Source organism: Lissotriton helveticus, chromosome 6 (genome assembly GCF_964261635.1).
Source record: "Lissotriton helveticus chromosome 6, aLisHel1.1, whole genome shotgun sequence".
Taxonomy (NCBI): Eukaryota; Metazoa; Chordata; class Amphibia; order Caudata; family Salamandridae; genus Lissotriton; species Lissotriton helveticus.
The window spans coordinates 599,508,702-599,531,463 of NC_136067.1; the positions used below are offsets into that span (position 1 = coordinate 599,508,702).

The 22,762-nt window shown below is 46.2% G+C and overlaps 1 long non-coding RNA gene across 1 annotated transcript in view; it reads left to right on the forward strand.

Moving 5' to 3' along the window:
* The window catches only part of LOC144762791 (uncharacterized), a 133,016-nt gene that overhangs the window by 62,936 nt on the left and 47,318 nt on the right, over positions 1 to 22,762 (forward strand). Inside the window, exon 2 of the long non-coding RNA XR_013596135.1 lies at positions 21,751 to 21,817. This is a non-coding gene — a long non-coding RNA (uncharacterized LOC144762791). The remainder of the gene's footprint in view (positions 1 to 21,750; positions 21,818 to 22,762) is intronic.

Sequence of the window (22,762 nt, forward strand, 5' to 3'; positions counted from 1 at the left end):
GTCTTGCCCACTCGCAAGCGTGTCTTCTGAACGTATTGTCAGTACTGTTGGTGCCATTGTTACTTCAAAAAGGACCCGCCTTTTGCCCAAAAATGTGGAGAGGTTAACAATCAAGATGAATCAGCACTTCATACCACCCAATTACAAAATATGTGAATGCATTCAGGAAGAAGAGGACACCGACTTAGGTGACGCCAACGGAAGTTCTTCTCTGTCACCAGACCTACTGCCGTCTCAATTCATAGACTGTGAGGACGAGCTCTACTTCCCTGACACAGAGGCCTGAAAATTACTTCCTTTTTTTCCATACTTATTCACTTTTATTCCTATGTGTCTTTTTTTTTTTTTTTACTTTTACCACAACAAAACTCCAATCACCTAATCACAACAAGTCCATCATCAGCACTGTCTTCATCTTATTTTCCTTATTGATTTGAAGGTGCCGCAGTCTGCGTTCCTGATGTCCACAAGTTCACAACTCAATCATGCTCCTCTATCCTCCTCCTCCTCCAGACTCCCCCTATCCATTTCCCTCAAGGCAGATGGATGGATTATGGAGAAGAAATAAACTTTGCCTTCGTAGACGAGTCCCCTCAAGTGGGACTGAAATCACTGACAGACTACATGCTTGCTGATTGTTGACAGACTTACTTCTGAAATTTACAGGAGAGGCTGCCCTGTGGGCCCTCACTTTCCGAAGAAGATGCGGACAAAAAGTAGAACAGGTAATGAATAATGAGAAGATGGCATGCAGTGGACAGCAATGGCTGTCTGTCTCTGTTGAAACCAATTGCTGTTTGTTTTTTGTTAACAGCGCAATTTGCCATGTTTTGAATATACCAGTATTGCAGGTTTTGGGGGTTTCTTTGGGGGTGTTCTAGATTTGCGGTGCTGGGTCGGGGGGTCTGGGACCACTGCTGGCACAGTCTAATTTTGATTGCATTTGTTTTTCAGGAAATCCATGGTGGAAAAGGGGAGTTATGGCCTAGCTGCAGAGCGCGCTTGGAGTGATTTTGGAATGAGGCCTAAATATTTCTAAGTGTGAGTTTTTCCGGTTTTGCTTTTTGCCTGTTTGGGGGTCTTCTACTTTTTTTCGCCTGGGTTGACGGGTCTGGGGGCATTGCTGGGAAGGTCTAATACCGGATAAAAGTGGTTTGGAGAAAATCGGAGGTGAAAAAGATTTTGTGTTTTTGCTCACTTGCTTGTCTTTGGGGTGCTGTTTGGGGGGCTTCTAGGTTTTTGTGGGTGGGGTTTGGGGTCTGGGAGCACTGCTGGCACAGTCTGTTGATTGCATTTGTTTTTCAGGCAATCCATGGTGGAAAAGGGGAGTTAGGGCCTAGCTACACAGCGCATTTGGACTGAATTCCAGGTAGGCCTGAAATTTGTTAAGTCTCACTTTTTAGGGTTTTGCTTTTTGGCTGTTTGGGGGTGTTAAACTTGTTTCCGCCTGGGTTGACGGGTCTGGGGGCATTGCTAGGAAGGTCTAATACCGGATAAAAGTGTTTTGGATAAAATACATGGTGAAAAAGTTTTTCACTTTTCAGAGTTTTCTTTCGCTCACTTTCGTGTTTTTGGGGGCCTGCTTGGGGGTGTTCCTGGTGTTTGGGGGGGAGGGGTTGGGGGGTCTTGGAGTAACGCTGGGTATGGGTAGTTTTGATTGCATGTGGTTTGAAGAAAATCCATGGTGGCAAAGGGGAGTTCGGGCCTAGCTGCAGAGCGCGCACGGAGTGATTTTGGAATGAGGCCAAAATATTTCTAAGTGCCCGTTTTTGTATTTTTGCTTTTTGCCTGTTTGGGGGTCTTCTACTTTTTTGCGGGTGGGTTGGCGGGTCTTGGGGCATTGCTGGGAAGGTCTAATATCGGAATCAAGTGGTTTGGACAAAATCCATGGTGAAATTCTATTTCCGTTTTTGCTCACTTGCCTGTTTTGGGGGCTGTTTGGGGGTTCATGGTGTTTGGGGTGGGTTTTGGGGTCTGGGAGCACTGCTGGCACAGTCTAATTTTGATTGCATGTATTTTTCAGGAAATCCATGGTGGAAAAGTGGAGTTATGACCTAGCTGCACAGCGCGTTTGGACAGAATTGAAAGAAGGCCGAAAATATTCTAAGCATGAGATTTTCCATTTTTCCTTTTTGCCTGTTTGGGGGTGTTCTGCTTTTTTGCGGGTGGGTTGGCGGGTCTTGGGGCATTGCTGGGAAGGTCTAATACCGGATAAAAGTGGGTTGGAGAAAATCCATGGTGAAAAGCGTTTTGGCACATTTTTTTAACTTAGGGCTTGTTAGGGTTAGCAGCAGTTTTGCATGTGTTTGGGGGTGTTCTAGATTTTTGCAACTGGGTTCTGGGGTCTTAGAGCACTTGTGGGAATGTGTAATTTTGGTTGCAAGTGGTTTGAAGAAAATCCATGGTGGGAAAGGGGGGATTTGGCCTAGTTAAAGAAAGCATTTGGCACTATTCTTAACTTAGGGCTCGTTAGGGTTAGCAGTATTGTATTGCATGTGTTTGGGGGTGTTCTAGATTTTTACGACTGGGTGGGGTCTTGGAACACTTGTTGGAATGTCTAATTTTGATTGCAAGTAGTTTGAAGAAAATCCATGGTGGGAAAGGGGGCATACTTTCTGAGTGCGTTTTGGCACGATTTGAAATTAGGCCTCTGCGAGGTAGCAGCAGTATTCTGCACGTTTTTGGGAGGGTAATGTGGGGTGTTCTAGATTTTGGGGATTTTCATCTCTGAAAGTGAAAGTATAATTTTTGCACTACACAGCGTGCCTTATATATTTTTTTCTCCTAGGTGTATTTATCACTTACTGTTGTGTTTTTCCATCATCAATTACAGGCAGGCTTTTACCCTGTGCCATCGATGTACTACTCAGGTTTACAATTAGCGATCCGCAAATCCGCATCAGGCAGGCAGTGGACAGTGTGTCTGGTCACCAAGATTGATCGACTGAGCATCCGATGGAATGAAGGAGTACTGTGAATAAGAGGAATGGCTGGATGCATCAACTTCACAAATTCAACGGGACAACTACAAAAAACAGTAACAGTATCCAAAATTCTCCTTATCTTTTAAATTATATTCTTGTGAACTTGAACTTACTTCTACGAGTGTGACTCTGTGCGTTTGTTTGATCTCTGCTTCAAATTCATCCCTCCAGCTATTTGAAACGCCTTTGCTATGTTTAACACTAATTTAATGTTCTAAGTGTTTATTCTCTCTGTGGGCAGAGAGGCAAGTGAAATTGCGTAATGACTGCAGCGCTGTTCTGTCAACTTGTTTCTTCGTAGTTACTAGTAAGTTGCAGTAAGTAGTAGTACTACTTTTCAGTAACCTAACCATCCATTTAGTAAACAACTTCTGGCATGCAGTAGTGCACTTCCTTTATGTCCCTTTAAAGATTTATCAATATCTTCAAATCCAAAGATTTGTTTCTCTTCATTTGTTGTTTGACTGTCCATGCTGTGTTTTTTTTCCTCTCTACCAAACTTTCCCAAAAACCCCCATTCCCATCTAATTTTCAAACCCTAACCCTCTTCCCCTGGGCTGTGTGGTATTTCATTGAGGTGTGACTGACAACAACAATAAATTCCACACACTTGCTGGGGAGGATTAGGTCAAAGCAACCAGAAGTTCATGTGCGCCATCGTGGATTGATAAGAACATCCTCCTCCTACATGACGTGAACAATCAAATGCTTAATGCTTACCTTACGTTGGCACAGCTTAGGCTACAATTTAGGGCACTGTTCTGTACCGTACTATCTATTGTACTGTTTCTAATGCTACGCTCAGGCCACTCAATGTTTAATTTCCTCTTTTTTTCATATGGTGATACTGCCAGTGTGTATCACTACTGCTACCAGCACAACAATGATATTGCATCCGTCGAGGATTCAAGTCAACAACCAACCTTAATCACCATTTGCAATGCAGCCAGCCCTGGGGCTACCCCGATTCTCAAACACAAATCACAGGTAAGATAAGCATATTGGAGAGGTAGTAGAATAATGGTCTAGGAGGACTAAGTTGGGAGGAGAGCAGAGACTGACAGTACTACTAGTAAAGTACAGTAGTAGGGCTACTAAATTTACTAACTCGGTTACTTGCATTTTGGTACATTTCAGGACTAGATGTTTCATTCATGCTGGTAAGTTTGAAGAAAACAAACGTCCAGTAACCACCACCAACCCCCACACAAAATAATATATGAACGCGTATACTGTGTTTTTGTAAGAAAAATAATTAAGAAATATATATTTGTGTTTTCAGCACAACAATAAAATAAATTACCCGAACTCACCCCCCCTCCCTAACCCAACCAATGTCAAAAAGTCCAAAAGTCCCCTTTCCCAAACACCCAATTCCTCCCCCCCCCCCCCCCCCCCCCCCCAACAGTCTTTAAAAAAGGGGCAAGGGACAGTCACTTCCTCCGGTGGCGTAGTTTGGCAAGCTGTTGCTGCATATCCCGCTGCTCTTCGAGGAGGTCCCGGAGCTGGCGCTGATGTTTTTCGGCCAACCGTTCCAGGTAATCCACTCTTCTAGGTAGCTGGCGCACACGAACCATCCAGGATCGGGGGGGGGGGGGGGGCGCTGAATTTGTTGCTGCTGTGCGGCGGCGGCGGGAGGCTGTCGGGCCACGGCTCCGTTTGGCTGGAGGCTTCTGGCTGGTGGACCCGGGGGCAGTGGAGGAGGATGTAGAGGTTGATGTCTCCTCATTCTCCAGAGCCCACAACCGCCGATACTCGGCACAAATAGCCTCCAGCTTATGGGCCCTGGCCCGGACAGCCATCTCCTTGCGGGTGAGCTTTTTGGGAGTAGCATCTATGAAGAAAGAAAGAAAAATACTGTAGTCAATAGTCTTTAACATAAAGTCAAAATAATTCAACGGAAAGTTGACACTCAGTAACACCAGCAAGTAGCAAACACAGTATAACATTTTGGCATGTATCTTTCCGCCGTCTTTGTAAGCCTGTGACATTACTGTGAGTTTCAGGAATCCCACTAGCAGCACTATGGGTGGACTCACTACTACATACATAGTCAGAGTACTAAAATAAGGCCTTTTTTTACTTTTTTTCTCTTGTTTTGCAAAATAAATTACTGGTATGTGAATTTGTGGTAGCCGCCATAATGGCAGCTCACTCAGCTTTCACCCAAGAAATACAGACACAGGCCATGATGATGCAGACATGCAGTACTTTAAGCAGTACATGCAGGTGGGGATAGGAATGTCTTACTTTTCTATAGGGGTGGCACTGCCACTGGCCATACTTCATCCACTCAGCGTCTGCTCTACTACATCATACACCTCTGCTATCGACGAGGAGGATAAAGAAGATAACATCCAGGCTTCCAAAGTGCGTCTATGATTCTTCTTAATGTCTCAAATGTACCAAAATGTATTTTTGTCAACAACCAACTAACACCCTTTTCATTATATTTTGGAAACCGCCGTCTTCCTATGTTGAATTGCATTCAACAAAACCATTCTTTACAGTCATAAATATTAAGACTCGCTCGTCCTTCGTTTCACCGTTCTTTAACTTTTCGTTCTTCACAAGTAAGGAGTATAATAACCTACCACCGTCCGCCGCCGCTGAGTTTTTTCCCCCCAGCTCCTCCTATTGGCGCCGCCGCATCCAGAGTGGACCCCTCCGCACTGCTGGCCTCGGCACTGGTGGTCATCTGTGCCGCATCAGATGTTGTGACGTCTAGGAAAAACATGTCATATTTTCAGATGCCATACACAACCCCCTATTTTGTCTCGTAATGGAAGAAAATGTTACATAACACATTTTTTATTACTGGGATTGGAAAAAAGTAACGGTTTTTGGGAGGGTGTTAACCTTTTATATGCTTATTCCATTAAATGCTACACTTCTTCTTATGACAACTGATGAATGCTTGCTTAACGTGCACCATTTTTCTCATTACAGAAAGAAGATTCCATTGCCCTTCTGCCAGACGATTCACCAACTACTAGTAAGTCATCACCAGCAGTACTTTAAGTACTTTAAAGAAGGTGGGGGCTCCCGCACAGTTATTCTAATAATTTCATGTCTGTTAACTAATATTAAGTTTGAGTCATACTAATTTCATTCATGGGAATGTTGTTTGAACTTTAACGTCATCTTCATCCATCACCATTGCTCGCTCAGAATACTACGCTATTAAAAATAAAGAAATAACGTTTTCATTTCTTAATTGAAAATAAAACTTTAAAACTAACAAACACTGTGTGGTTTTTGTTCACGAGTGAGTGAGCGGAAAGGTTTGAACTACTGCACTTGGCAGTCATGTTTCTTTCAGTGACTCAGATAGGCCGGGACTCGGCGGTAGTCTTCTTCTGTTCTTCTGGGTCGTAAAATCATTGGTCAGACACACTAGATAGTCGGTCAGGGGATTGGGGGTACAACTTCTGTTCGGACTGAGGTATGTCGAAAGTCGAACTGCACCTATCATCAACAATGTTCTATTTATCTTGTCCATACTTCTTTGTGTGCAGAATAGTCCCTGAAACACTAGCGGTATGGGATGTGCTCCTCCCAAATCAAAAAGGCAACTGCTACCTTTTATTTGGTGTAAACAATGACATTTTGTTGTTGGAAATTGTCAAAGCACTTTCATTAGAAGACTGGAATAGACAGCAAAGGCAACCCAGAGGACTGCACTCAGTGCCTAGAGCTATTGCTGTATCAGAGTTTTGTTTCCACACCGTTTGCCGAATGGGCAAGCTTAGCTACCTACACAGACCGACTCATAATCGTAAATAGTAGTAGCACAGAGAGTGATGGTCGAGGCAGGATAATGATGTAGAAAGAAGTCTACATTAGAAGAAGATCAAAGACTATTTTGTAAAACATAGAATTATTAGGAAACAGTTTGTAATGAAGAGGAGCGGTAAAAGTTAGGGAAGTATAAGTATTAATATAAGAATAGAACAACTTACTGGGGCCAGCAGAAGAGCCTGCAAGGGACTGATCCTGTCCACCTTCTGCCACCGGAGTCTCAGTCGCCGCCGGCGCCATGCCCCTGGGAGTTGCTGGTGATCATGAAATAAAGAAACACAACTTGGATGATTGTGTTCAAAGAAATCAAATATTTCCAAAAAAACAATCTAAAATTATGTTGGGGAAACAAATTAACAACAATTTCATCTGATGTAGTCAACTAGGAGGATAGTAGTACAGTATTGCAGGATTCGCAGACCGTCTAATAGGAAAGGTATGGAATTCACTAACTACATCAACAACAAAAAGGTTCTACTACGACTGCCATCACTCAGCAGCACGAGACGTCGCGTGACAGACACAGTCCGTCATCATGATTGCAGACCACTAACAAATGTCCTATAACAAGTAATAAATAATATACTCAACGTATCAATCCACCACTATCTCTTCAAAGTGGCAGCAGCAGGAGTACAAAGAAGGACTAGACTTGAGTCTACTGTCTCTAGCATTACGCAGTAATGCTCTCAAATGACTAAAAAGTTGCAAACAAGTAAGCATAGTAGCAACGCCAATAACCAGGCGAGCACCTGCAATGACAGAAGCTATTTAAACATTAATTTACCTGCAATGTAATTGAATCAGCAGCATTCGTACTCTTCAGGAAAAAAATAGATTAGCAATATAACAGAGCAGAAGGAAAAAAAGTAGTTCTTAAATAGCTACTTACCAAGGCCAGGGATCTCCAATCCTAGCAGGTCGAGCATGTCATGCTCCCGGTCCAGGATGTCACTCCACCGGTGCGTCACTTGCTGGTAGGTGCGCCGGACCCCAGACTCCTTACACATGCGCCGGCACACCTTCTCCCACAGCTGGCGACGCTCCCGGAGGCCGTAACCGGAAGCAATCCGCCCACCTGCTGCCACGGTCTTAGGGAGGTGGACTTGAACAAAAACAATCAAGGCGGCCACGTCCACCGCAGAAAAGATCTCCCTGGCCGGGACTTCCTCCCCCCTCAAACGCCCGCAAGGGTGCCGGGTACGGGGTGCTGGGCCCTTCCCCTTGCCCTTGTCTGCTCCCTCAGCCATGGCCCTGGGCACAAGAAGAAGGAAAGAAGAATAGGTGTGAAAAAAAATAAGAGAGAGCGAAAGAAATAAAGTAGGTAATAAAGTAACAAAGTTTTAAAAAACACAAAATATAGATGGAGGAAATTGTAGAGATAGATAATAAGCAAAGAAAAGCAAAAAAAAGTTCAGATAAACATAGGATTACAAAGATGTAAGATGGATAGAAAGGTAGCATGCCCAAAAACCATAGCAATGAATGAAAAACAAGATGGCCGCGCCCGTAGAGGACTGCGTAGGTAAGTTTGCGCGATATAACCCCCGCGAGCACGCAAAAACGCCCACGAACCCGTAAACGCGCCACGTGCACAACGCGAGCACGCAGCTAGCACCCGGAACTGGAAATACGCAGCGCGCACAAGATGGGCGCGCCCATGAACGACCACATGGGTAACTTTGTGTTCGTTGCGCTGCAAGCGGCCCGCGAACACGTAAAAAACCCTGCGAACACGCAAAAATACAATCCGCAAATTCGCACGAATTTGCGGATTGCGAGTTCGATTTCGCGCCCCGCGAATCTCGCGAAATTGCAGACAAACAAATTTTGCACCACAGAAAGCACTTAGCAGGTGCAAAAGTTCAAGCTAATTTGTAACGATTCCCTGTAGTGCTTCCTGAAGGGCCCCTCCAGAGTTCAGTTGCCTACTTGCAACTATTCTCTGACCCTGCTCTGACCCTCAAAGCAGGGTCAGAGAATAGTTCCAAGTATGGCACAATGCTCCTGTAAAAAAAAATAACTGCAACAGGACGCACTTACAGCTAAGGAAGCAGGTGCCAGACTTGAAGCACAAATTCAGTGACACATTAACCAGCCCCAAATTAATTCATCTCAGTTGAGGCTGGGCAGGTGTGCTTCCCCTCATAATCTACAGTGGTGAACAAGAGGGTGGTTGTGGTGAACCAGAGGGTGACAGTGGTGAACCAGAGGGTGGCAGTGGTGATTGCTGAACCAGAGGGTGGCAAGGGTGAACCAGAGGGTGTCAGTGGTGAACCAGAGGGTGCTGTGATGTACCATAGGGTGGCAGTGATGAACCAGAGGGTGGCACTGGTGAACCAGAGGGTGCTGTGATGAACCAGAGGGTGGCAGTGATGAACCAGAGGGGGGCAGTGATGAACCAGAGGGGGGCAGTGATGAACCAGAGGGGGGCAGTGATGAACCAGAGGGGGGCAGTGATGATCCAGAGGGTGGCAGTGATGATCCAGAGGGTGGCAGTGGCGAACCAGAGGGTGGCAGTGACGAACCAGAGGGTGGCAGTGACGAACCAGAGGGTGGCAGTGACGAACCAGAGGGTGGCAGTGACGAACCAGAGGGTGGCAGTGACGATCCTGAGGGTGGCAGTGGTGAACCAGAGGGTGGCAGTAATGAACCAAAGGGTGGCAGTGATGAACCAGGGGGTGGCAGTGGTGAACCAGGGGGTGGCAGTGGTGAACCAGGGGGTGGCAGTGGTGAACCAGGGGGTGGCAGTGGTGAACCAGGGGGTGGCAGTGGTGAACCAGGGGGTGGCAGTAATGAACCAGAGGGTGGCACTGGTGAACCAGAGGGTGCTGTGATGAACCAGAGGGGGACAGTGATGATCTAGACGGTGGCAGTGGCGAACCAGAGGGTGGCAGTGGCGAACCAGAGGGTGGCAGTGATGAACCAGAGGGTGGCAGCGATGAACCAGAGGGTGGCAGCGGTGAACCAGAGGGTGGCAGCGGTGAACCAGAGGGTGGCAGTGATGAACCAGAGAGTGGCACTGGTGAACCAGAGAGTGGCACTGGTGAACCAGAGGGCTGTGATGAACAGAGGGTGGCAGTGATGAACCAGAGGGTGTAAGTGATGATCCCGAGGGTGGCAGTGGCGAACCAGAGGGTGGCAGTGATGAACCAGAGGGTGGCAGTGATGAACCAGAGGGTGGCAGTGATGAACCAGAGGATGGCAGTGGTTAGCCAGAGGGTGGCAGTGATGAACCAGAGTTTGGCAGTGGTGAGTGCTGAACCTGAGGGTGTCAGTGGTGAACCAGAGGGTGCTGTGATGAACCAGAGGGCGGCAGTGATGAACCAGAGGGTGGCACTGGTGAACCAGAGGGTGCTGTGATGAACCAGAGGGGGACAGTGATGAATAACTTCTCTGCATGGTGTTCCTCAAGGGTCAATCCTGAGCCCCGTGGTATTTAATATTTATATTGCCCCTCTTGCGTGCATAGCTGACAGATTCGGTCTGACAATTTTTTCCTACGCAGACGATACACAACTAGTCTTCTCCTTGTCATCAACCGATAAAAAGACTCCCTCCTCCCTTCACTCCGGTCTACAGAGCATGGCGCAATGGATGCACTCCAAGAAATTAAAACTGAATGGAGACAAAACCGAACTGCTCATTTTCGGGAACCAGAAAGATCTTTGGGGTCCAGTTCACTGGCCTACTGAAATGGGGCCTCTCCCGAGAGCAGTCACGTCAGCTCGTAATTTAGGAGTCATAATTGATGACAAATTGACAATGCGTACCCAGGTCACTAAAACAGCATAAGTCTGCTTTGCCATTCTCAAATGGTTGAGAAAAATCTTATGGCAACTCCCGGAAGGGGCACAGAGAACTGTAGTGCAAGCATTGATTGGATCAAGGCTGGACTACGGTAACAGCTTGTTCTTGGGGGCCAATAAGGAAATTATACGCCGACTTCAGGTCGTGCAAAATGCGGCAGCCAGGATACTTCTCCATCTACCTAGGCGAGCACATGTATCGGAACATCTACGAAATTTACATTGGCTCAAGATGGGCAACAGAGTTAAATTCAAGGCGCTATGTTTCATGTATAAAATAAACATAGGAGAAGCACCAGCCTATCTGTGCAAATTGGTCCATAAATACATCCCGACCTGGAATCGCCGATCTATCCGTCAAGAGAAATTTGATGTCCCTAGATTCAGGCGTGCAATACTAGGAGGACGCTCCTTTGGATACTTGGCGCCAGTACTATGGAACTCAATTCCGCTCAATCTGCGCCTTGAACCTAACTATATGATATTTAGGAAAGGTGTCAAGGCATGGCTTTTCAACCAGGAATGATACCATGAATCTATGACCCTCTGTATTGATTTGATTCAAGGCGCCGGGAAACCCTCAGGGTAGCTGTTGCTCCATACAAATGGAATAAATAAATAAATGAATAAAATCCAGAGGGTGGCAGAGGCGAACCAGAGGGTGGCAGAGGCGAACCAGAGGGTGGCAGAGGCGAACCAGAGGGTGGCAGAGGCGAACCAGAGGGTGGCAGTGGCGAACCAGAGGGTGGCAGTGGTGAACCAGAGAGTGGCAGTGGTGAACCAGAGGGTGGCAGGGGTGAACCAGAGGGTGGCAGGGGTGAACCAGAGGGTGGCAGGGTGCTGTGATGTACCATAGGGTGGCAGTGATGAACCAGAGGGTGGCAGGGGTGAACCAGAGGGTGCTGTGATGAACCAGAGGGTGCTGTGATGAACCAGAGGGTGCTGTGATTATCCAGAGGGTGGCAGTGATTATCCAGAGGGTGGCAGTGGTGAACCAGAGAGTGGCAGTGGTGAACCAGAGGGTGACAGTGCTGAACCAGAGGGTGCTGTGCCCATACATGACTGCATGGGTAACTTCGCCGTGCAAGCGGCCCGCGAACACGCAAAAATCCCCGCGAACACGCAAAATGCCCCGCGAACACGCAAAAACCAAAAATCCGCAATTTCGCACGGATTCACGAATTATGCGGATCGCGAATTCGCTTTCGCACGATTTCGCGGACCGCGAGTTCACAGATTTCGCCCATACTTAACAATTACTAGGATATGCATGACGCCTAGGTGTTTGGTCTTATGTCATGTTAAATCTAATTGCTTGAATTGAGAAATATAGAACCCCCCCACTAAACCATTGATTTTAATTTTAGATTGATTTTGATGGTTGCTCCCATCGTTTTTTGTCCAGATGACCTCATGAATTAACTGAGATCGAAACACTGGTGACATCTTCTTTTGGCAATTTATGAGGAAGCATACATTGTGTCTCGTTCTGTCATTAGACAAACTTTTTTTTGTTTAATTTACCCCCTGCCATTGCTTTCTGTTTACGATTATAAATGTTTTTAATATAACTATTGTGGGTACCTTATTTCATTGGTTCTAAATTCTTTACAATGTATTGTTTTTGATTATGGAGTAATGTGTTTTGTTCTTTGAATATAATTTTTGTTTAAAAATGATTTCCGAACCATTGTGGCTATAATATTATGACTTTTAGGAAGTTGACATTTTATTACTTTAGCTATTTGGTGCCTGCTGCCTGTCTATGATCACAGGTCTCGAGCGTGTGACAGCTGGGATTTGTGTATTCCCCCTAGACAGCTACACAGAATGGGAGCTTGGGTATGACTTGATGGGCCATCCTGGCAGGATGGGAGGGAGGATCTGGACCCATCCTAACTTACACCCGAATAGGCTATGTCCTGTCCCCGTCTGGAGCCAGGGAAGGGCCTTGGTACACTTCAATTACCTGCCTTTGAAGTCTCCCCACACTTTTAAGGTCCCATTGGGTATAAGTACTGGACCTCAGACACAACCCCCTCAGTACACTTCTGGACCTGTGAATACTCTGCCAGGAAGAAGGACTGCTGTGGCACTGCGGTTCTGCTGAAGGACTACTGCTTTGCTGACCTGCTGCCCTCCTGCCTGGATGAGAAGGATTGGACACCGACTTGTGTTTTCATCTCGTGGTTAAAAAGAAGGATACGTTACTTACCTGTAATCCTAGTTCTCTTCCAGGGGTATACTCATCAAAGTCATAAGCACTGAATAGTCCCGCCCATGTGCGGGATCCCGGAGCAATAGCCAATAATATGCATATATCTACATATAAATACCCATATATATATAGATAATATGCATATACATTTGCAGCCTGAAAAACACTATATTAGGATCCAAAACTGCCATTATTGCATGTAAAACTTTTACATTTGACCAAATATGATATATGTAAAGAAGAAACTGCCCTGAGTTTCTTTGAAACACACAACCTTTATTTTCAACGGTAAAAACAGACAGGATGATAGACGCAGGTTTAGCCTAGACAGGCTGCATAGAAAACCATTGGAAAATTGGTGCCGTGCCTTTAAGACCTTTAGGAACCCCCAGGCTCCCCTCATGCACCACAGGTGACAGTTAGGTCAGTTCTTTTGAACGGCATATAACAGTGTAATCACAGCATGGGTAAAAGGTACATATACAGGCATGGTATTCATCCGGGAGGAGGGAGGGTTGCTTAGGACTTTGATGAGTATACCCCAGGAAGAGAACTAGGATTACAGGTAAGTAACGTATCCTTCTCTTCCAGGGGATACTCATCAATAGTCATAGCAAAACAAACAAGATGATGGACGGAATGTTGCACAATGGCAGAACATTCCCCCCCAGTCACAGATCTGGATTTAATCCATCGTTATTTTGCTCACCAAGCCACCCCAGTTCAGGCATGGCCATATGCAAATCAGTCTTGACCCTGTGCCTCATGGGAACAGTCCAGCCCGAACTGCCAAGTCATGTCTTTCCTGGACCGGAATCAAGCATCCTAGGACCGGTTTCTGGCTATCAGCCGTCTTCAGCCAGGATAGCTTGACTCCAGTGGCTTAGTGAGCAAGGGACCCACGTCTGGGCATACCCTTCCCACATAGGGTGAACAGCAAAACAAACAAGATGATGGACGGAATGTTGCACAATGGCAGATCATTCACCCCCAGTCACAGATCTGGGTTTAATCCATTGCTATTTTGCTCACCAAGCCACCCCAGTTCAGACATGGCCATATGCAAATCAGTCTTGACCCTGTGCCTCATGGGAACAGTCCACTGGATTCAAGCAAGCCGGGCTGAAGACGGCTGAAATGCCAGAAACCGGTCCTTGGAAGCTTGTTTCCGGTCCAGGGAAGGCATGGCTTGGCAGTTCGGGCTGGGCTGTTCCCATGAGGCACAGGGTCAGACTGATTTGCATATGGCCATGTCTGAACTGGGATGGCAGAGTGGGCTAAAGAACGGTGATGGATTAAACCCAGATCTGTTGACTTGGTGTGAGTGCTTGATTGATTCAGATGCTCCGTCCATCACCACCCCCTTTTGTACCACATCAATAGTCATAAGCACTGAATAGATTAGCAAGCCCATCCCCATACCCTGCGGGTGAATACCAGCCTACCAAAACAGTTTACCAACAGACATTACCCAAACAAATTTCTCAGGGGTGCTTGACTAAACTGAGCATTCGCCGGAGTGTCAGAATCAAGGCAGTAATGATGTGCGAAGGTATGAACCGAACGCCATGTGGCTGCCTTACAAATTTCATGAATTGGTACATTCATGAATGTAGCAGCTTTGCCTCTTGTAGAATGTGCTCTCTGCCTGCCCGGGAGCTGCTTTTGTGCCAACTGATAAGATAACAAAATGCATGACACTATCCATCTGGAAATGGACCTTTTTAGAGGCAGGAAAATCTGTATTCAACGGACCATAATTCACAAACAGCTGGTCAGACTTTTGTACACTCTTTGTTTTATCAAGGTAGAATTTCAACACTCGTTTTAAATCTAAAGACTGCAGAGCTCTCTCAGCTGGAGTGTCCGGATTGGCAAAAAAACTGGGAAGAGTGACTGACTGGTTAATGTGAAAATCAGAGACCACCTTAGGGAGGAACCTCGGTGAGTACGTAACACCACTCTATTCGTATGAAACACAAGATAAGGCTCTGTAGAGCATAAGGCCTGTATCTCGCTTAACCTGTGCGCAGAAGTGATTGCCATGAGAAAAGCAGTCTGCCGTGACAGGTGTTGCAGGGAAGCCTTATGAATGGGCTCGAATGGGGGGCCCATTAGTTTAGATAGGACCACATTTAGCTCCCAGGGAGGAGACTGGGCCCTAACAGGAGGATAGACTTTCTTGAGGCCCTCCAGGAAATCTTTAACAACTGGCATTTGAAAGAAAGAAGCCTGAGTGGGAGACTTTCTATATGCTGTTATCGCTGCCAGGTGAACTTTTATGGAGGATTACTGTAAACCTGCTTTGGCCAAAGACAGTAAGTATGGCAACAGTACCTGTTCTTGACCTCGAATAGGGTCATGACCTTCAGCAGTACACCACACGAAGAAACGCTTCCACTTAAAAGCATAAGACTTTCTTGTAGAAGCTCTCCTAGCCTCTTTTAAAATCTGCATGTAGTCCTGTGAGAGGCCTAAATGTCCGTATTGGATGAACTCAGGAGCCATGCTGCTAACCTCCGGGACGGCAGGTTAGGGGTGGAACACCTTGCCGCTCGCCCTGGTCAGCAGATCCAGATGACATGGCAGCCTCCTGTGTGGTACTCTGGATAGGTGAAGAAGGTCTCGATACCACCCCTGGTGAGGCCAATCTGGAGCAACCAGGATCATGTCGGTCTTGGCCTTGTACAGCTTCCTGATCACCTAGGGAATGAGTGGAATTGGTGGAAAGGCATAGAGTAATGTCTCTGACCAGTCTATCCACCCTGGTTGCGGGTACCTGGTGGCAAAGACGCAGCATTTTGCGTTTTCTGTATCCGCAAAATGATCGATGTCTGGTGTTCCCCAGTCATGGAAGATGTCTTGTACCACTTCTTGTTTTAGCACCCAGTCGTGTGCTTCTGCAAAGTGCCTGCTTAGGTCGTCCGCTTGAACATTGAGGACGCCCGGCAAGTGAACTGCAGATATTCTCATCTCTCGTGCCAGAAGCCATTTCCAGATTGCCTGTGCTTCCAGAGACAGGGGTCTGGATCTTAATCGGCCCTGCTTGTTCAGGTAGTACATCGTTGTTGTGTTGTCCATCTGGACAAGCAGAGAGGTCGATGTTATGGACGGAAAGAACGCTTTGAGAGCTAGATGTACAGCTCTGAGTTCCAGCATGTTTATGTGGTATAGTTGCTCTTTCTCTGACCACATTCCTTGGATCTGTAATGATCCCATATGAGCGCCCCATCCTTGAAGAGACGCATTTGTCACCAGTCTCTTGAGGCATGTCCTCTTGAAGAGGGACTCTCCCCCCCCCCCCCCCCCCCCCCCCCCCAATGAGATGAACCCGTCGCATCCACCATCTGATGGAGAGCCGGACTGACAGAGGTATTGACAACCTGTCCTCCCAGCGAGTGGAGATTTGGGACCACTGATCCTCCAGAGCCTGCTGCAGAGGTCTCCTGTGAAGCCTGGCGTTTGGAACAAGAAAAATGCACGAGGCCATAGACCCCAGTAGGGGGGAAATCTGCCTGGCCGTAGGCTGAGGTGTCTTCAAGAGAGTCTGACACTTGAGGAGAATGGATGATAGTCTCTTCTCCGAAGGGTACGCTCTTGCGTTGACGGAGTCCAGAGTTGCGCCTAGATAGTGTATCCTCTGTGTTGGATTGAGGATGGACTTCTTGAAGTTGACATGCAGACCGAGCCGATGCAACTGATGAATACATTCCGTGAGATGTTGTTGCAGAAGAGTGGGAGACGCACTCTTGAGAAGCCAGTCGTCTTGGTAAGGATAGACGAATATGTGCTGTTTCCTCAAGAAAGCCGCTACTACTGCCATGCACTTTGAGAAAGTGTGAGGATCCGACTTCAGCCTGAAAGGCAGGACCGTGAATTGGAAGTGGTTTGATTGGATGCGAAACCGTAGGAACTTCCGATGCTTTGGAGAAATTGGTATGTGGAAATAGGCATCTTGAAGATCTATGGAACACATCCAGTCCCCTTGATGCAGAAGCGGTATTATTTGATGTAATGCCAGCATTCTAAACTTTTCTCGGAGAATGAATTTGTTAAGACGTCTGAGATCTAGTATAAGCCTGAAATCCTTGTTTGGAACTTTCTTTGGGACCAAAAAATATCAGGAGTAGATCCCTTGCCGACGTTGTTGCCATTGGACCTCCTCGATGGCGTTCTTTAGGAGTAGAGCAGACACCTCTTCCCTCAAGAGATTTATACGATGGGTGACAGTCTTTTGAGGAGGAATGGAAGGTGGAGGGACTTGAATTTGATGGTATACCCATTCTTTACAATATTGAGCACCCATCTGTCTGGTGTGATTTTTGTCCACTCTTCCAGATAAATACTTACACTTCCCCCCACCGGAGTGGGTAACGGAGATAGGGGAAGCAAGCACTCACAGCTTTTGTTGCTGTTGCTTGGCAGCAGGTGTGGACTGTCTTGAATTGCCACCTCTTCCTCTACCAGGATGACACTGGGTGAATTGTGACCTTCCTTGGGTTTGTTACGAGGACCATTGAGGGGTTTGAATCCTCTGGTTTTGTCGTTGATCGTAAGGACGGTACCGTCGCCTGTAGTCCTTCCTCTTCTCGAGACCCATAGCTTTAACCGTATCAAGCTCAGTTTTCATTCAAGACATCTCATCATCGGCATGAGATCCGAAGAGTGATGACCCATTGAAAGGAAGTTGAACGATCCGATGCTGTGCTTCAGGTTTCAGTCTGTGAGCCTCAGCCAAGCTGAGCGTTGAGCACAAATCCCATGCGAGTAGCCATGTGCAGCTAGATCTGAAGCATCCACCGCTGCACTGATCACTTGATTGGCTACTAGGCCACCTTCATGCCCGATTTCAGGAAAATCTTGTTTGTCCTCTTTAGGAAGCTTCTCTGTGAAGCGTGACAGGGAGTCCCATAATGAGCGATCATATTGACCCAGCAGGGCTGAGGCGCTGGCTACTTTCATGTAGGAAGCCGAGGTAGTACACATTCTCCTCCCTACATAGTCCTTAGCCTTACTGTCTTTATCAGGGGGGACAGATGCTGATGCTGCCCCTGTCTGATTCTTTCGTGCCACCGACACAATAACAGAGTCCGGTGGGGGGTCAGCCCTCCGAAAGAAGGGATCATTATCAGGAGCCTTATATTTCTTTGAGATCCGAGATGGTACTGCCCCCACCGCTGCTGGAGTAAGAAACTTGTGTAACACAGGCTCCAGCACTAGAGGAAGCAAAGGTCTGGAGGAGGACTTTTGGTGCAGGGTTTCAAATATCACCGATGTCTTGGTGGTAGAGACCGTCATTTCAATGTGGAGTTTAGCAGCCCCACGGCAGAGACCACGGCAGAGAACCTCATTAAAGGTTAGAACATCATCGATGGGTGATATTCTGCTTAGAGGAGATGAGGAAAGAGTCAGCGAATAGTCTGCCTTGGAATCCGACGACCCTGTGGAAGACCTATAGCTTCGCCTTCTAGAAGATCGGTGGCGCGATGTTCTACTCCTGGGAGAGCGTGATGATCGCCTCCTCACTGATGGGGACCTACTCGGCGTGGCACACTCGCGTCTCCCCGAAGAATGCACCGGCTGTATCAAAGGTGACCTTGATCTTGAAGAAGACCGTGGTAGATTAATTCTGCGGATCTTCCACTCTCTAATATCTCCATGCCATCTTGGCGAGATATTGGTTGGTCGGGCTGGAGACGGTGCTGGTGAGGGCTCTGGAGATACTTGCACGATCTGAAGTCCTGGGGAGGAAGAAGCACTCCCTGAAGTCACCACTGGGGCGTCACAAGTTGAACGGTCCTTCGAAGCCGCCCCAGGTCTCTTCGCTGGAGGAGACGCCGATTTAGATCTCCTCGACGTCGACCTGGATCTCGACCTCCTAGACCCAGAAGGCCTTTTTCTTGATCTCGACGTCAATCTCCTCAGCGGCGATCTCTTCGACGTCGATCTTTTTGGCGGCGACGTCGATGGCATGTGTCTCGACGTCGAATGGCTGGTTCTCTTCGGCGTCGAAGCCCTTGGTGTTCAGCTCGACGTCGATGCCAGTGGACCTCTCACCGCCGACGGCGATCTCCACGTCGGTCCAGAGCCTCTCGGCGGCAAACTTCCACGTCGAAGGGTCGACGTTGAGTCCAGACCTCTTGCCGTCGTGGGCGAGCCAGACTTGGACAGCCTACGCGTGGATGGAGACCTCATCCTCTGTCTCTTCTCCCCTTGTCTCGATGGCGAGGGATGTCTCGACGACGAAGGATGTTTCGACGTCTACGGACGTCTCAACGGCGATTTTGACGCCGACTCTGAGCACAAAAGTACCTTGGATGAAGATCTGTCCCTCAAAGGAGAAGGAGACCAACGCCTTCTTTTTTCACCTCTTTCCTTGCGCTCTTTAGGATGAGAAGAGGGCTTTCTGGAACTATGCTCTTCTCACCCACTCAATGTTTCTTCTCTCTCATAAAGGGAATGCAGCTTGATCTTCTCCCTCTCTCTAAGGGTTCTCTTGGAAAACTTGCTGCAGTGATAACATTGGTCTGGCTTGTGGGATGAAGGCAAAGAAGCAATACAGACCGAATGAGGGTCTGACTTGGCCATCTTTTTACCACAGGCTGGGAACTTATTAAATAAGGCTGGCATTTTGACAGGAAAAAATAGACAAAAGTCAGAAATAATTGTTGAATTAGTCAGATAGAGACTAAAGACGTCGAGTGAAGTCAAAAAAATTAAGTTTGTACCAGAAAAAAGTGATAAAATATCACCAACTGGCAAGCTCAATGCTCCAGGATCCTCACTGAAAGAGCCGGAAAAAAGAACTGACCTGACTGTCACCTGTGGTGCATGATGGGAGCTTGGGGGTTCCCGGAGGTCCTAAAGGCACGGCACCAATTTTCCAATGGTTTTCTATGCAGTCTGTCTAGGCTAAACCTGCCTCTATGATCCTGCCTGTTTTTACCTTTGAAAATAAAGGTTGTGTGTTTTAAAGAAACTCAGGGCAGTTTTCTTCTTTACATATATCATATATGGTGACTTGTATGTCTTTGTGGTCAAATGTAAACGTTTTACATGCAATAATGGCAGTTTTGGAGCCTAATATGGTGTTTTTCAGGCTGCATATTTATATGCATATTATCTATATATATATATATATATATATATATATATATATATATATATATATATGGATATTTATATGTGTATATATGTAGATATATGCATATTATTGGCTATTGCTCTGGGATCCCGCACGTGGGCGGGACTATTTAGTGCTTATGACTATTGATGAGTATCCCCTGAAAGAGAACTTCCCTTTTCCCACAATGGACATAGATCTGGATTCTGTTGTTGATGGTGTTCCTCTTCATGTGGATTGGTTTTGTGACTGTCTTATTCCTTTAGTTTAATGGCCACTACTTACCTGAACACTCAGCTGTAGAACTAGTCGACGGCGTACTGGCCCCTCACTCTTCATCGCATAAAATAAAAGGAGATCAAACACTGGTTAATATTTCAGCATTCCCAATCGCTGATGGCATCGTTTGGGATAAAGTACCATTTGATGTATACGGTCCGACGGAAACCCTGCAAATTCCATACGTCTTCTGAGTTTCTTTGGGTGATGTCGTTTTACCTGGAATGCACTCCAATGATTGAGATGTCAATGCTGTATACTCACTGTTTTCTAATTTACAATATTACACTGTATTTGACAATGAGGAACTGCAGATTCAGCAGATTTATTTTACTACCAACATTACGGCCATCATTTTTTGCACAAAGCCTGTACTCAAAGGGCGCAATCGAATTACATGCAGTGGGAGCATTGCCCAACACCGTTTAAGGGGAGTTGGGCATCGAATCATCAAAATGAGACTATTAACATTATGACACTTCGTTACTCTGTGTTACAGTCAGCCATTTACATCTGGCCTCCTAGAATATGCATAACATGTCAAGACTACCTCTTTCAAATTTCGATTACACTGGGGTTTCACCAGGCGAAACGCTACCCACTAGAAGAGTTGAGGAACTACATTTCCCTGCTCTATGATGCGTTTTTGTAGTTCTTTGAAGTTCCCAGGCGTAGTCTCGCGAGAGAACGTATTCGGTCGATTTCGACTGAACTCTAAGTCAGGAAGCACAGGACATTTCCTAGCGCTCCCGAGGTGAGCTTGAATTTAAGTTTCATAACTGATAAATACAGATTGTTTTGCCACTATAGACGTTGTTAGTGGTGTATTACATGCAACGCTAGTCCTCGAGGCAAGCCCCGCCCATATCCAAACACTCTTTAGCGGTGACGTTTCCTGCCCTCGTTGCCTCCCTCTAAGCTCAGTTGGAAGCCCTGAGGCAACGACGGACAGGTAAGACTCGAACCCTTTTCTTCCACATAGGGAGGGGAGTGGTTTTGCAATTAGTCCAGACTAAGAGTGGTTTTCCTTCGTTTAAAAATAGGGAGTGTCCTTCTACCTGAGTGTTTTTCTACCTGTTACCCTCGGAGTGAAGATACCTTGTTTGATATTTTATATTGTTATCATGTGTAACTCACTTTTTGGCATGACACAGTAGTGAGCCTTACCCTTTCTCCTCGCACTGCCATATCTATAACAAGAGATAACAGATACTGGGGAGGATTTATCATCAGTCTGTTGTCTATCAATACATAAAGAGTGCTTATCCTGGTGTTTTACCGTTTTGATTTATGACATCCAGACTAGTAAAATAATTAGTCGAGATAATATTAATTTTTTACTGTGCTTAACACAGCAGTGAAGACTTGGAGAAGGCTCCTTCTGACCTGGGGGGGTTGGGGGCCTGTCTGTCACAGAGTCAGAGAATGTTGGAGTGCTCGATAAGGTGTTAAACTTATAAGGGTATTGAATTAGGAAGGAGGTACACCAGGTTATTGTTATCCTAAGTTACTTCCCCATTCTTTCGCCTTTTCTAGAGCGGGGCCTCATAGTATCCTGAGCAAGGTTCCAGGAGAGGTGAGGTATGCTCCCTGTACATCACAGGTTAGTACAAAGTGGTTATTAAATTATAAGCCTTTCCAATGTAGAATAGTGACTTGGAAGCATTTCAACCCTTAGGATTTACGCCAAATATTTCTGCTTTGTTTTCACGAACAGATGAAATCGACACTGGTTGATACAGAGGTTCGAAAGATACTTATCACGACATAGGTGTATCCTTTATATGATTTAGTCACTTTTTTCACCGTGTTTTGAAATGCAGTAGCAAACGTTAAGGACTGTGGCCCTGAAGAAAACCGCGGGATTTGGTTCCCCTTAGATTGAAACATGTTGGCCGGATAAATGCAGTTATTTGTTTAGGCTGTATCTTTGCACTGTTCTTTTACTAAGGGAGTGATCAAGTTATATTAAAGCTTTGGTATTGATCTACTATCCTTTTTTAACCTCACTACACTTTATTTACTTTGCACTGCACCAGATTCCATCACGATCTTTCTGCTCAAATGGTCTTCACTGCATCTGGAGATAAGACCCAGACAAATCTAGGTTATGGATTTATCCCAATGATCATGGGACACACCATTCCTATTTGGATGGCCAAATGAGAATATATGATCTACATCTGACGTTGATGGACATCCTACTCCTCTGTATGGGTCTATTCTATATTTGAAGTGAATCCCACTGCACAGGTCATGGTTATAAATACCCTGTAAAAATTTCCGCTACATAGCATTGGCAAACACTCGTCGACTTAGGTAGCGTTTTTTTTGTCAGGTTGTCGTCTGGAGCGTACTAGGTCCAGCTTTAGACCCCCAGTGTGTGTTTTTTGTTTCTTACAATTTAACAGACCCAGAGTCCTATTTTTTACAAATTAAATAGGACCACCAGCATCAAATACATGCTTACTCACACTAAGGTGGTTTATTCCTTGTCCTCCATAACCAGGTTGTCCCTGAAAGGTTATAATTATTGGAAGAACACGGC